A 16,184-nucleotide genomic window follows, 5' to 3' on the forward strand; every position below is an offset into this window, starting at 1 on the left:
GCACACATACTCAGTCATGTAACCCCATGGACTGCAGCCCACCAGGCTCCTCTGTCCATGGACTTTTCCAGGCAAGAATACTGGAGTGGGTTGCCATTTCCTTCTCCATAGAGCTTAATTTTAAAACTCACAAATATGAAGCCTTGTGTGAACAAGGATACAACTTTTTAAGTGAAAAAACAGGTGCAAAACAGTGATTAATTCTTTATATGTCATAATAGAAAGAAAAATACAAATACACCTGTTTGCTTATTTTTGCAAAAATTAAGTTCTGTGTGGATAAAGAAGAAAGTGATAATGGGAGTCAGAAGGTAAACGATGAAAAGACTCCTCTGAATATACCATTTTTATATTTTTAATTTTTAAATGGAGTGAATATTTTACATAATCAAAAATTAGTAAATTAAAATCAAAAAGGAAAATAACATTGAAAAACAAACAAAACCAAAACATAACATCCAATCTATATAGGTCAAATTGGTAACATAATTACATAAGAAATAATTATTTCAAGATGTTTTGTAATACAATGTTCTGACTTTTACATTCTTACATTCTTAGTGGGATACATTCAATAGACAAAGAGAACTACAAATAAAACTTAAAACCTCATTGAATGATTTCACTGATAGCAACAGTACTATGATATTTTTAGCATGTATATTTTCAGGAGAAGTAAATACATAAAAACACCAATTTGTGAAGAACATAAGTATTTCACTGCAGACAAGAGATATCAAAACAAGGAAATTCTACAAAAATAAACTGTGTTGTTAAATTTAAATTAGGAATATAAATACATTATTTTTATGTTATATATGTATTTTTAACTAATCACAGAATGGGCCTAAAAGCAATGTCACCTACTGAATATCCCAAACACACAGATCTTGGTTTGCAGATAAAATTCCCCACTGAAAGGAGCCAGGTCTGACTAGGAAAAGTGTAAGCTAAGCTTTGTACATAAATCTGAGAAATGCGAAAGACATAAATGAATATAGCCAAATGACAGCCTATCACTACTTCTTTTCTCATTAATATAAAATGCAGTTTATAGTATGTTTTAGTTATAGCAGTTATATAGTTATATAAATAGCAGTTATATAGTTGTAGCAGTTTATAACACAATTTCCTTGCCAAAAAATGTTTAATTTGAGTGTAATAGAGTCTTTTGACCTAATTTCAGTTTATAGGAAAGAGATGAGACATAATAAAAAATAAATGGCAGCCCAAACAATATATACACACAACAAGAATAAACCAAATGCAGCAAAAATAATAAAGATTGTTAAATCTAAATGATTAGTGAATTTTTTAATTTATTGTTTTAATTAATTTATTTATTTTAATTGGAGGATTATTACAACGCTGTGTTGGTTTCTGCTGTACAACAAGGCAAATCAGTCATATATGATGCTCCCTCTTCAACTCCCTCCCACCCCCACATTTCATCCTGGCTTTTTATCATTCCTTTAATTTTTTGCATTTGGGGAAAATCTTACAGTAAACATTTAGGGAACATACATAAATTACCCTGGAATTATCTCTTGCAGATCTGAGCTCATTGTGACATTCAGCAGAAGTTGCTGGCTACTGGTCTGGTGTTTCACTAAAGGAGACACAGTTACATCACAGGCACACCTGCTCCAGTGGCGGAGAGCCCCATTCAGACTTCCTTTTCTATACTTCAGTCCCAGGTCATGTTTTCAGTATCCAGAGAGAAAGCATCTTGGAATAGATACCCGTACTGCTATGCTTCACTTAATCCCAGTCACTTTCAGAACAAGGTCCTAACCTGGAACAGAAACAGCATGCATTCCTGGATTACATATTTTCTTGTGGCCACACTCTCCCCAAAACAGATGATGCTATAACCAGACTGAAGAGCTTTCTTGTCCCTGAAACTCTTGCTCCTTCACACAGCGGTGACTCTGCTCATGCTTTCTGATCTGATGAAAAGTCCTTTCTTGCCCACAATGGATTATTTCTCTATAGCATGTAAAACTAATCAAGGATGTCTCTGCCTTGAGCTTATGTGCCCATTGGATAGCACTTCCATTTGCAATTAAAAATAAGCCTATCTCTTTATTTCCTAAATAATAACCTATTTGAAAGTAAGGACTTTGTATTCTTGGCATGGAGTATTAAGTATGGCACATACGCTTAAATTTTATTATTTAGCGCAAATATTTACTTAGCACATGGCAGACAAGCACTCTGCCAGCCATTGGCCACTGTCAACAAGAATGAATAAATGAATGAGAAGAGGCCCTCACACCTGCTTCAGAAAGTCCCACTTGGAATCCTCATAACTATAATTATAACAATGATCTTGCATGCTCAGTTGTGTTTGGCTCTTTGAGACGCCATGGACTGTAACCTGTCAGGCTCCTCTGTCAGTGGGACTTTTCAAGCAAGACTACTGGAGTGGGTTGCCATCTCTTTCTCCAGCAGATCTTCCTGACCTGGGGACTGAACCCGTGTCTCCTAAATCTCCTGCATTTCACCAGGTGGGTCTTTTACCAGCTGAGCCACCAGGGAAGCTACATTATAACAACAAAAAAATGAGAAAGCCACGTGCTTCACTGTGAGAGCACACAGTGCTTTGGTACTTTAGCGCACTCGTAGCTGCCATATGCGGCTGCCCAGGTGACGCTAGTGGTAAAAAGCCCACCTGCCAATGCAGGAGACATGAGACACGGATTCCATCTCTGTGTCAGGAAGATCCCCTGGAGGAGGGCGTGGCAACCCTCTCCAGTACTCTTGCCTGGAGAATCCCATGGACAGAGGAGCCTGGCAGGCTATAGTCCATAAGGCTGCACACAGTCAGACCGGACTGCAGCAACTTAACACGGAGTTGCCATATCCAGTTTCTCAACTACGCACGGGATTCACATGCAGATGACTCACGGAGACAATGAACGATGATCTGAAATCGACACACTCGTAAACATGGCATGTAAAGCCACCCCAGCAAAGTGCCTGTTTCCGCAAAGGAAAGCCTTCTCTGAGTAGCAATGCTGACTGTTACAGACAGGATGCTGCCTTCAAGAGCACAGAAAATGATAGAGGTGCTTAACAAATACAACTGGCAGTGAAAATGCATAAACGCAACATGATTTGGCCTTGTTTGTTCCAGCAATAGCCCTTCTTCCCTGCAGTGTTTTGAACATAACTGTTCTCATGATTCTCGCCATGGTGTTTTACAATCTTATTGCTATGTTTCCCTTCACACTGTCCAACTGGCATTTTCACAAGTCATCATTTGCTCCTGATTTCCTTTTTTTAATATAAATTTATTTATTTTAATTGGAGGCTAATTACTTGACAATATTGTATTGGTTTTGCCATACATCAACATGAATCCGCCACAGGTGTACACGTGTTCCCCATCCTGAACCCCCCTCCCACCTCCCTCCCCATATCATTTGGACATTCCCTTTGCATTGCAGCGTGAAAAGGTCCTCTGATTCAAGAGACCAGGTGTGGAAAAATCAGGCGAAATGATGTCTTCAAAGAAAGCGAAATGATACTTTGCTATGTTTAAGTCCCACTTTTTTATAAAGCATGATGCTGGTATACGTGAGGCCTTAAAAAAGGCAAGGCATGACTCCTACTGCAAGCCTGAAAACAACCACAGGGCAGTTAAAAAAAAATAGATGATATATAAGTGATAGATGACTAGATGGAGTGCTGATACACAGTAGACCATAATAAACAATCTAACATGGGATTATAATCAAGCCCTGAAAATATAGGAAAGGACTAACCTAGCAAAGAGAAATTGTGGAAGGCTGGGAGGCTTTTTAAGATTATTTTTACACCTTCCTATATTCAGTTTAATGAAACTTATGCCATGGAAATAGTATAAACACAAAGAAGACAACTGTGATTAGGAGGCTTAGTTCTGAAATGCTTAGTAGAAATTGAGTTATTTGGGAGCAACTCACAGGACAAATCTCCTTCCAGGCCACAGCCCTATTCCAGCTGTGGGACTGTCAAAACATTACGTAAAAACACTTAACAGAAAATCACATCCATTCTCTAATTTGAAAATAACAAAACAATGATCAGAATAGTGGGTGAAGACGAGCTGTTGTAGTGTGTGTGTGTTTGTGTGTGAGTGTGTAGTTTTCTTTTGCCTTGTTCTACAGTGATAGTGCTACAGCTTATGACTTGTGCAAGGAAAATGGGACTAATTCTAATATTAGGGACCCAGTGTACTCTGGAATCCAGAGTTGAAACTAAAAGTCATTGAACAAAAGCTTCTGTGGGGTTTTCTGTTTTGAGGTTGGCCTAGATCTTATTATATCAGTCCCTCCTGCCCCCCACCCTACTCTTGAACAGTCAGGCCCAGAGACAACCCAGTTCATATTGGGAAGATTTAGGAAAATGTGTACAGCCTCAGAAAACATGGTAATGAGTTAATGTCATTGCTGGCCTCATTCTTCATAAATGAAGTTCAGGCAGGTAACAGCAGAAGGTTGAAGAGGTATTCTAATTTCTGAGATCTAAGAAACCACTGAAAATGTGTCTTCTAGGGAAAAAGATTTAAAAGAATAAGAAGGATAATTTGGGCACAAAAGCTGATTGGAGGGCCCAATTCTAATAAGCCAAGCATCCCCCAAATTATCATATATAAGATATGAATAACAAAATAAGCAAAGTTGCCAGCTTTTAAAATGCATTTTTAAGTTCTACATACTTTCCTTACTCCTTTAAGGAAAGCATTATTAAACCCAAATTCTATATAAGAAACACTGAGGCTCAGAGTTGAATTCTTGCACCTAAGGTCTCCTAACTGGCAAATACAGGGTAAGGATTCAGTCTCAGATCTCATGCCAAAGGGAGTTCTTGCTTTGTCTTATGAAACTTTGCATTTTATGAAATTATGTGTGAATGTGCATATGTACATGCTCACGTGTGTGTAGACTTATGTGAATATACATATACACTGTATACATCACCTGAGACTAACCCAGGTGATGTGTGAATACATGAATACAAATCAAACTCCAGCTAACTGGTCTACATAGATATTCTAAATTACAATAGAATGATTACAAGGCCACGAAGTCCAGCTACTAATTTTGCAACTTACTAGCTGTCCTATTTCAGCCAAGTTGTTTAAATTCTCTGTGACTCTGTTCTATTGTCTGTGAACCGAGGATGCCAATCTCACGTGCTATTCTGATTAAATGAGTTTTCATATCTAAAGTACTTAGATATAAGTACTTTATAATTGCTATATGTGGCACACTGTAATTGCTGTACCTGTGCTAAGTTGCTTCAGTTATGTCCGACTCTTTGCAACCCTGTGGACTGTAGCCTGCCAGGCTCCTCTGTCCATGGGGATTCTCCAGGCAAGAGTATTGGAGTGGGTTGTCACGCCCTCCTCCAGAATTGCTATATCATTATTAGCTATTGTTATCGTCATTGCTATTATTGATGTGTTTCATTTAAACTGGTTTCTGTTTCTTTTCTCCTTGTGTCAGCTGTGCCCAGTCACTTCGGTCGTGTCCTACCCTTTGTGACCTTGTGTACTATAGCCCACCAGGCTCCTCTGTCCATGGGACTTTCCATGCAAGAATACTGGAGTGGGTAGCCACTCTGTTATCCAGGGGATCTTCCCTACCCAGGGACTTAACCCCAGTCTCTTAAGTCTTCTGCATTGGCAGGCAGGCCCTGTACCACTAGGACCACCTGGGAAGCCCTTCTTTTCTCCCCAAGTCTTTATTATTTAGATAATTATTTGGTTTCTTGTTTTATTTTCATGAGGAAAGACCAGCAGGTTTTGTAAAGCCAAATTTATCGGAAGCAATGATAGATTCAACCACTTCCCAGAATAGAAATCTCATTTATTGCCCAGAATAAGGCTTCTTCACAATTGGCAGACACCCCAGGAGGGTAACACAGTGTCACAGTGCTACATGCTTATGCCACTGTGGGCTTTTTCTCACTCACCAAAGAATGGATGGCGATCACAAGGAAGAGGAGGGGTCTGTCCACAGTGTCCACGGTGGTCATCTCACAGAGTGTGCTCAGCAGAACTTCCCAAGGCCTGTTGCCAGACTCACAACTGACCCGCAGCAGTTACAGGCCATTGAGTTGAGTGTGAACAGTATAAATTCTCATATGTATGATTCCAGAGTCCAGCCTATCAACTTTTATCTCCAGCTCATAAAACCTTGCAAACCTATTTTCTACTCAATTAACTATTTACTATTTTCAGTTTCCCAATAATCCAAAGTATTTCAACAGCTTCCTCTCAATGTTTTCCTCATGTGCATTTGAACAGTGGGGTCCCTGGGACTCTGAGAAGGACTTGTTGAAAACTCACAGTAAATCGATTTCACTTTTATAGTGTTAAAATAGGTCTTAGCCAGTAGAAAATCATATTCTAAGCAAAACTGAGTTTTGTAGTTTTCAGAATAAAAAATCATTTTTATATGGAGCAACCAGTTCTGGGTGCTCAGAAAGGTGTCATAAACTGCTTAAGCAAAGTACAATGCAAAAAAAAAGACAATTAACTCAGGTTAATTGTGCAGTCTGTCTTGAAACTTGTGGAAAGCCCAGCTTGAAATCTTCCACATGTAGTATGGCAGTCTTGACACGTATGAGAAGTTCATTCCTAACTTAGCCAATACACATACATACACAGTGTGTACACATAAAGGCATGTTTAAGTACACACACACATGCAAGCTCACACACATAGGTATATGTGAACTCACAACTAGGAAGGGGACAGTAGAACATATACCCTTTCCCTGCTTTGCCACAATGAATTCCTGAGATATGCTGCTTCAGATCACATCAGTCGCTCAGTCGTGTCCGAATCTTTGCCACCCCATGAATCGCAGCATGCCAGGCCTCCCTGTCCATCACCAACTCCTGGAGTTTACTCAGACTCATGTCCATCGAGTCAGTGATGCCATCCAGCCATCTCATCCTCTGTCAGCCCCTTCTCCTCCTGCCCCCAGTCCCTCCCAGCATCAGAGTCTTTTCCAATGAGTCAACTCTTCGCATGAGGTGGCCAAAGTACTGGAGTTTCACCTTTAGCATCATTCCTTCCAAAGAAATCCCAAGGCTGATCTTCTTCAGAAAGGACTGGTTGGATCTCCTTGCAGTCCAAGGGACTCTCAAGAGTCTTCTCCAATACCACAGCTCAAAAGCATCAATTCTTCAGCACTCAGCCTTCTTCACAGTCCAACTCTCACATCCATACATGACCACAGGAAAAACCATAGCCTTGACTAGACAAAGTTGATCTTGACTAGACGTCTTTGTCCTTCTCCTATCTCTTCTATCATAGTCACAGAAAAGTCTGAAAGACTATTTTCACATCTTTTGAGGAGGTCAAAGTTACTAACAGATTGGACTATATACAAATTTCTATTTTGTAACCCAAAATGGTTGTATAAACAATTTCATATTGTTCAACCTAATATGTTGCTGACTTTAATTTATTGAAATATAATTTACATGTAATAAAATGCACAGCTCTTAAGCCTACAGTTCGATGGGGTTTAACAAATGTACAATCTGTGCAGCTAAGATACAAGTCAATGTATAAAACTATTCTGTCACCTCAAAAACATCCTTGTTTCTCTTTGAGTGAATCCCCTGTTCTCCACCACTGCCATTATGATTTTTATGAACACAGTTTAGTTTTATTTATTCTATGATTTAGTAAAAATAAAGCAGCACAGATCCCTTTACATCTGGCTTCTTTCATTCAGCCTAACATTTCTGAAGTCCACAGATGTTATTGTATGTGTTAGTAGACATTCCTGCCTATTGCTCTGTTAATATTCCAAGGAACAGACAATTTACAGATCTTTATTCTACTATCAGTGGGAATCTAGACTATTCACAATTTGGGGATACTATGTAGTAAATAAATGCTGCTATGAACATTCTTGAAAACTTTTATGTAGACATATGGTATCATTTTTCGTGACCAAGTACTTAGGTATGGAATTGCTGAGTTAAGAAAGTAGCTACTGACCAGAGCAGCAGCACCAGTTTCCAGAGGCACGTCTACTTTCCCGTCAGCCTGCTGTGTGAGTTGTCACTGCCACACACCACACCAACATTAATTACTGTCAGTCTTCAGAACTGAACATTCTAGTGGGTCTGAAATGGTATCTCACTGAACTTCCTTCCTGCATATTTTTGTCAAGCACTATTGATGTGTGTGTATGTATATTTCTTCAGGTATTCCATTCAACTGAGATTCAGAAAATGGCTAATTGGTTTCTGCATGTGACTAAAGCAATAACATCCAAATTCAGGAGGTGAACGTGGGATAATCAATATTTCCACACATGAACTGAGACTAACCCAAGGGAGGTCTGCAGAATAAGAGAAATAAAGCAGAAATGAGCTAGGATAGAGTATCATGGGGCTCTCAAGCTTCCAGTGATGTATTCAGTTCCATTCCTAAGTCTCAACTGTTTTTCTGAGGGTGTGCTACTTCACTATAAGTTCCCTTCTCTTCCTTAAACACATTCAATAAAGTTTTTGTTGTATTCAATCAAAAGCAACTTAAAGAACACCAAAATTATTTGACTATTAGTTTTTTTACACTATTACATGTGTCCATCTTTTATTTTCTGCTTATTGGGAGTTCCAGAAAAGATCTTTCCTGAATTTAACAGCAGGCTCTCTTGACTGAAAAGAAATTAAACCTACATATATGGCCACACACTCCCTTCAGCCTGTATGTGGCATTCCAATTATATACAAAGAAACAATGTCTCTTTTGCAGATTTTTAGGAAATAATACACTTGGTTGAGATAGAGTGACAAAGAATGAGTTTGAAAATTAACATTTTTAGGTCCTCAATTTTTAATGTATTTTGTTAATTTTAAGTGTAATTAGTCATGTTATTGCATAAGGGGATAGTTTTGTAATTTTTTTTTTAGTTTTTAATATTTTATATCTTAACTATCTGTTAACAAAGATAGTTTTATTTCTTCCTTTACAATATGTACCCTTTTAAATTTTTTTCATGTCTCATTGCATTAACTAAGATTTCCACTGTGACGCTGAACAGGAGTGGTAAGAGGAGACATCCCTATCTTGTTCTTGATCTTAGGGAAAAAACATCTAGCTTTTCACGCTAAGGTAAAATATCAGCTTACAGGTATTTTTTTTGTAAATATTCTTTATATTTTCACGAAGTTTCCTCTATTCCTAGTTTACTAGGAAGTGGTTTTGTGAATATGTGTTAGATTTTTGTAATTTTTTTCCTTCATCTGTTAATGTGATCATATGATTTTTATTAAAAACCCTTTTAGCCAAAACCTTATATTATTGTACAAGATCCCTACTGTGACAGTAAGGTGTGGAGAGAAGGAAAACATTATATAGTCCTATATGAGGTCTCAGTCTTTATAATAAGTCTGAATTGGGCATTTTCCTTCCCCCATAGAAAGGCTAGATGAGGCTGGAATTAGGTATTTACCACCCCCCAAATAGATTAGGTTTGACTAAAATCCAAGTAAATTGGGCCCTAGTAAAATAGTTTCCCATGAAAATAGGCCTTATTAAGAGAACAGAAAGTCAGGGTGTATTTCACAATGATTGCTTTTTTTTCCCCCTGCCTGAAACTCTGGGGTATTTTCTTCCGATCTTCACAGTGAGAACCTGGAAGGAATTCTGGAGGTAAACTCATGAGAGTGGGAACCCTACAAAACTGAGTCTCCTGGAGTTTCTAACTCAACCACACTGATCCTCCAGTGCTATGTGAATCACAGGTTGAAGCTCATGGCTTTAGTTTGGGGCTCTGCTCCTGGACTTCTTCTCTATTTGATTTTCCATATCTTCGTATCTTTCCAGTTTGGGGGGCATCAGTTTTTTCTGTGACATCAATTCTCTGATGGATATAAAATGAGTTGTTGGTTTTCAGTTTGTTCAGCCCTTCTTTTTGTTGTGAGGTTGGGAATGATGCTTTCCAAGCATCTTCCATGTCAGCTTGGAACCCAGAAGTTCTCTACTTTCAATCAATACCTAGAGCTATGCCTCATAACACCTGGGCATATTTTGGCAAGTTGGCATTTCTGATTGTCTTTTCAATAAATCAGTTCTGTTCTGAAGGAAGAGTTCTGCATCAGCCTCAAACCCAGGTCTTTGTCTTCTATTCACACACCAACTCTGGTGAGAATATAGCATTAAATCTTAGAAACTGACCATTATTTTGAAATATGCCAGTGGAGTAAATGGTTTGTTTCTGATCAGTCATCACATATTATCAGAGTGCTATTAGGGGCAAGGTATTCTAAGATTAGAATGATGTCGACAACCTATCATGATGAAGTAAAGAATCTCTCCTAATGCTGGAGTGAGACATTGGTCAATACGCCCATAATAAAATGCTGATTTCTTGATTCAACAAATCTCAAGTCAGTGTTCATTATAGATGCTAAGTTCCTGGATGGTGAGGACCATGGTCGCTCCTCTATGCCCTGGACTTGGTATTAGAATGGCACAGAACAGCTGCTCAAAGCAATTTAAGAGTTACATAAATGAAAAAAATAAATAGGGGAATTTGTATATCCAATTAGAAGCATCTGAAGTTTAGCCTAATGACAGAGCCTTAGAATTCTAGAAATTGCAGCAGGCTGTCAGCACATGTGTTTCTGCAGTAACTTCATTTGGAAAGGGACATTTAGGAATCAGTGAATTGACACAATAAATTGCCATTATTCAGAATGACTGGATATCCCAGAGATCTATGCAGATTTTAGTAGAATACAGAGGGTATTGTTAGCTTTATCAATATGGGGAGAAAACAAAGAATGAATTTTTCAATTCCAAAGCTAACATATGCCCATCAGTCAAAATTGAGCTGAAACAAGCAGACACTGCATCTGCTATCCACTTTTAGAAATCTGACTTACTCTGTAACCAGGTGTTATATGCTGGGGTCTATGGATGAGCTTTAGGAGTCCTTGAATCCCCAGATATTTTGTGCAAATATTTTGGGTGTACGTGTTTTTACGGCAGAAGTATCATGGTTTTCATTAGCTGCTGAGATAATTATGTAACAGGAGAAACAAAATAATAAAAGAAGCAAGGGGATGCCCCAAGAACTAGTCCCCACCTTCAGAAGTTTCTCTTCTTCAAGTGAGTAGATATCAGATAGCAGAGAATATACATACTGAGAAAAGAGAGACAGACAGACTGACCTGCACACATCTTATGTCAAGCACCATGCAGCCTCACCTCTTCATTTTCCCAGCCTGATTTTTAGGGATGAAGCAGAACAGACCTGACAATTAGGAGACAAAGGCTTTTAGATTTAAGTCTGCTTGAGATAGTATATCATTAATATTCATTTATGTAGCAGATAATCAATCCTTCCATTTCTATTTTGATGCAAAGTATCTATTGAATTCATTAAGCTATCATCAACTAATGAGCAATCATTGTCATTAAACAGCTGCATCACAGAAATAATAGAGAGAAAAAATCCAAGATCTGTCGTATTTTCATTTTCACTGTAATTAACGCAGAGGCTCTTCTGAAGATGCCAGATCCCTGGCATTTCCAGTAACATTTCACGGAGGCTGACTCCTTCCTGCTTTCTTGCTCCCACAATTTCTCACACTCCCTCTTCTTTCACCTTTACCCTCTGGGGTGAAAAAGGGTCAACATCTCTTGACTCTCTTCACTTAGCAAAGGGTAAGCCTGCAAAGAGAATCAAATATAACAGACATTCAGCATAGGACTTAAGGCGCTAGAAAGGAAGGTGTTTTTGCAAAGTCAAAAGGAGGTGGAAAATCATCACGCTAGAAAGGTCAGCGCATCCTTAACCATGGCAGCCAAATGTTGGCTCACTAATTGGACGATTTACCTCCCAGAACCATGCCAAAAGGTGCTCATCCACTGTTCTCAGACCTTTAAACAGCTCAACTGGCAGGTGGCTTAAAATGGAAAGATGATGTTAATTAGTGCTAATTGATTTCACATCCTTTACATTTGCTCACCTACAGGATGCCCTCTGTCCTGACAGGGGAGGAGGGCTTTGTATATTTGGTTGGTAACAAGAAAGCCCTAAATTAATTAGGGGAAAAAGCCCATGATTTTAGAAGGAAAAGCAGTGTCCAAGGATTCCTTTTCTGCCATTCTGACTTCCTGAATTTCACAGTCTTCTGTTGGGACAGTTTCTTGATATGCCTTTGAGAGTTCACCACGGGAAGCCAAGGTCTGTTCCTGACAGAAGCGGGAAACCACAGTGCTCAGCTTCAGCCACCACAGTCTCTGATTATTAGACAAAGCTGTCTGTTTCTTAGGAAATGAATGTGTATGCTATGCATGTCTTACTGTTTATATACATTTCTCCCAGAACATAATATTTTTAAATCAATGGCTTAATATGTTATAAAACTCACACTCATCACAATCCTGATTTCTCCCTTTTATGTGATTGAAGACAAAAGTACCCAATTTTTTTAACCTTCTAATTCTCACATTCATTAACAGCAGTTTTTCCCCTAGCAAGATTCTGCACAAAAGCAAATGAATTTTGTGTATTTGACAAATGTTTCTCTCTGGCATGACTAAACTCAAAGACAGCATCACAAGTGAACAGCACTGGGAAAGATATTCCAGAAAAAAGTAATGCGGTGATAGTTTCCATATCTAAAACATTTGAAGAAGCTAAAAACTCATTAGGGATCCAGCAACCTGTCCCCCAAAACCATCCAGGCCTAATTCCTTTCTCAGCATCCCATCATGTTGCTTATGAGGTCTCAGACATGGGAGCTGGCTAAAGGTTCATGAGGTTTGAAGCCTTCATCTTAACAACTTGGGGCTCAGATGCTGTGCAGAAGCATGTTAAGATAGCTTTGGGAGAACATTTTTTGGTAAATATCTGAAAAGAACTTTAGAAAACGTCTATCTCTGGATAAAGATTGTTTTACCTTTCTTCTACTATTTAATTTTTTTAATATTATTTATAACCATAAGTAAAATCTATTTTCATTGTAAGGAGGAAAACCTGTAAGAAATATACAGAGCTCACAACAGCAGAATAATGGAGAATAGGGAAATGAATGACTTGAAATGTTGACCACACAGGACTCTGCCAGTCTAACAGCCCACAGTGAGCAAAGGCCCTTCAGTCCTGGGCAAACAGCAATGACCACCATCCTTTGTTTCATCCTCTGTACTGAAAAGTGGAGCTCATTCCCAGCGTGGGGTTGTCTTTTTTTCTTTTTTTTTTTTTTTGAGATTTGCAGCTTGGCAACCAATCTGCTCAATGAATTGTTCCTTTGCATTTCTTTTTTTAAATTAATGTATAGTTGATTACATCATTACAATATTTACAATATTGTTAGTTTCAGGTATACAGGAAAGTGATTCAGATATATATATATATATATATATATATATATATATATAAGTATAGATAACAAACACATACACATATATATATAAGCTTAAAATTCTTTTCCATTATAGGTTATTACAAATATTTAGTATAGTTGTCTGTGCTATACAGTAGGTCCTTGTTGTTTATCTATTTTGTATACAGTAGTGTGTATGTGTTAATCTCGAAGTCTTAATTAATATCTCCTCCCTCCCTTTTCCTCTGGTAACCATGAATTTGTTTTCTGTGTCTGTGAGTCTTTTTCTATTTTGTGAATAAGATCCTTCGTGTCATTTTTCTCTTTTAGAGTCCACATATAAGCAATATCCTTTCAACTGTGCTAAATGACACATTCAACTACCTGGACAGAGTTCCACTTGTTCAGTTGCTAAATCCTGTCTGACTCTGTGACCTCTTGTACTGTATCACACCAGGCTTCCCTGTCCTTCACCATCTCCTGGAGCTTGCTCAAACTCATGTCCATTGAGTCAGTGATGCCATCCAACCATCTCATCCTCTGTCGTCCCCTTCTCCTCCTGTCTTCAATCTTTCCCAGCATCAGGGTCTTTTCCAGTGACTCAGCTCTTTGCATCAGCTGGCCAAAGTACCGAAGCTTTAGCTCAGCATCAGTCCTTCCAATGAATATTCAAGGTTGATTTCCTTTAGGAGTCACTTCTTTGATCTCCTTGTTGTCCAAGGGACTCTCAAGAGTCTTTTCCAGCACCACAATTCGAAAGCATCAATTCTTCAGCTGTCAGTGGTCGAACTCTCATATCCATACATGCATGTATGTGACTACTGGAAGAATTATAGCTTTCACTATATAGACGCTTGTTGGCAAAGTGATGTCTCTGCTTTTTAGTACAACATTTACGTTTGTCATAGCTTTTCTTCCAAGGAGCAAGGGTCTTTTAATTCGTGACTGAAGTCACAGTCCTCAGTGATTTTAGAGCCCAAGAAAATGAAATCTGTCACAGTTTACACTTTTTCCCTATCTACTTGCCATGAAGTCATGGAACCAGATGCCATGATCTTAGTTTTTTACATTGAGTTTAAAGCCATCTTTTTCACTCCCCTCTTTCGCCCTCATCAAGAGGCTCTTTAGTTCCTCTTTTCTTTCTGCCATTAGAGTGGTATCATCTACATATCTGAGGTTGTTCATATTTCTCCTGGAAATCTTGATTCCAGGTTGTAATTCATCCAGTCCGATATTTCACATGATGTATTCTGCACAGAACTTAAATAAGCAGGGTGACAATATACATACTCTTTTGACATACTTTTTTCCCAATTTTGAACCAGTCCATTGTTCTATGTCCAGTTCTAACTGTTACTTCTTGATCCACAAACAAGTTTCTCAGGAGACAGGTAAGGTGGTCTGGTATTCCCATCTCTTTCAGAATTTTCCAGTTTGTTGTGATCCACATAGTTAGAGGCTTTCTTGTAGCCAATGAAGAATAAGTAGATGTTTTTCTGGAATTGCCTTGTTTGCTTGTTCTATGATACAACAGATGTTAGCAATTTGATCTCTGGTTTCTCTGCCTTGTCTACAACCAACTTGTACCTCTGGAAGTTCACATACTGTTGAAGTCTTGCTTGAAGGATTTGAAGCATCATCCCCTTGCGAGCATGTGAAGTGAGCACAATTGTACAGTAGTTTGAATATTCTTTGTCATTGCCCTTCTTTGGGATTGGAATGAAAACTGACCATTTCCAGTCCTGTGGCCACTGCTGAGTTTTCCAGATTTGCTGGCATATTGAGCGCAGCACTTTAAGAGCATCATGTTTCAGGATTTTAAATAGCTCAGCTGGAATTCCATCACATCCACTAGCTACATCCCTGTGCTTCCTAAGGCCCACGTGACTTCATACTGCAGGATATGTGGCTTCACCGCTTCTGTAAACTGTTCTGCCCACTGAAATGAACAGATGGGTAATGATCAAGACACTTCTAGGTAAAGAAGCAGAGTAAGCACAAGACTAATTCTCACCATTTCAGATAACCATTGAAATAATAGCATAAAAAAGAGAGAAAACACTTCTAGATGCTAGAAGTCAGGAAGGTGAGACAGGAGCCCATGGCAGCACTATTCACAATAGCCAAGACATGGGAACAGCCTAAATGTCATTGACAGAGGAGTGGACAAAGAAGATGTGGTGCACACATACAGTGGAATACTATTAACACTCAGTCATGAAAAGAACAAAATAATGTCATTTGAAACAGCATGGATGAACCTAGATGTTTTGATACCAAGTGAAGTAAGTCAGACTGACAAAGACAAATATATGATCACTCATATGTAAAATCTAATATTTTAAATTATATAAATGAACTTATTTATAAAACAGAAACAGTCTCACACATTTTAGAAACAAACTTATGGTTACCAAAGGGGAAACCTTGGAGGGAGTGATAAATTAGGAGCTTGAGATTTACATACATGCACTTCTGCTGCTAAGTCACTTCAGTCGTGTCTGACTCTGTGTGACCCCGTAGACGGCAGCCCACCAGGCTCCACCATCCCTGGGATTCTCCAGGCAAGAACCCTGGAGTGGGTTGCCATTTCCTTCTCCAACGCATGAAAGTGAAAAGTGAAAGTGAAGCCCTCGCTCAGTCGTGTCCAACTCTTTGCAATCCCATGGACTGCAGCCTACCAGGCTCCTCCGTCCATGGGATTTTCCAGGCAAGAGTACTGGAGTGGGGTGCCATTGCCTTCTCCGCATATCTACACTACTATATATAAAACAGATAAACAAGGACTTACTATATTTCATAAGGAACTCTCTAGTCAGTATTTT

The 16,184-nt window shown here is 38.7% G+C and overlaps 1 long non-coding RNA gene across 1 annotated transcript; it reads right to left on the reverse strand.

Moving 5' to 3' along the window:
• Positions 1-387: 387 nt before the first annotated feature.
• LOC129658483 (uncharacterized) lies at positions 388-11,848 on the reverse strand. Its single transcript, XR_008717361.1, has 3 exons — positions 11,640-11,848; positions 11,197-11,279; positions 388-1,795 (listed from the first exon to the last, which is right to left on the reverse strand). It is a non-coding gene; the product is annotated as an uncharacterized LOC129658483 (long non-coding RNA).
• Positions 11,849-16,184: the final 4,336 nt, after the last annotated feature.

The sequence above is a fragment of the Bubalus kerabau genome, chromosome 8 (assembly GCF_029407905.1).
Source record: "Bubalus kerabau isolate K-KA32 ecotype Philippines breed swamp buffalo chromosome 8, PCC_UOA_SB_1v2, whole genome shotgun sequence".
In the NCBI taxonomy this organism is placed as follows: domain Eukaryota; kingdom Metazoa; phylum Chordata; class Mammalia; order Artiodactyla; family Bovidae; genus Bubalus; species Bubalus kerabau.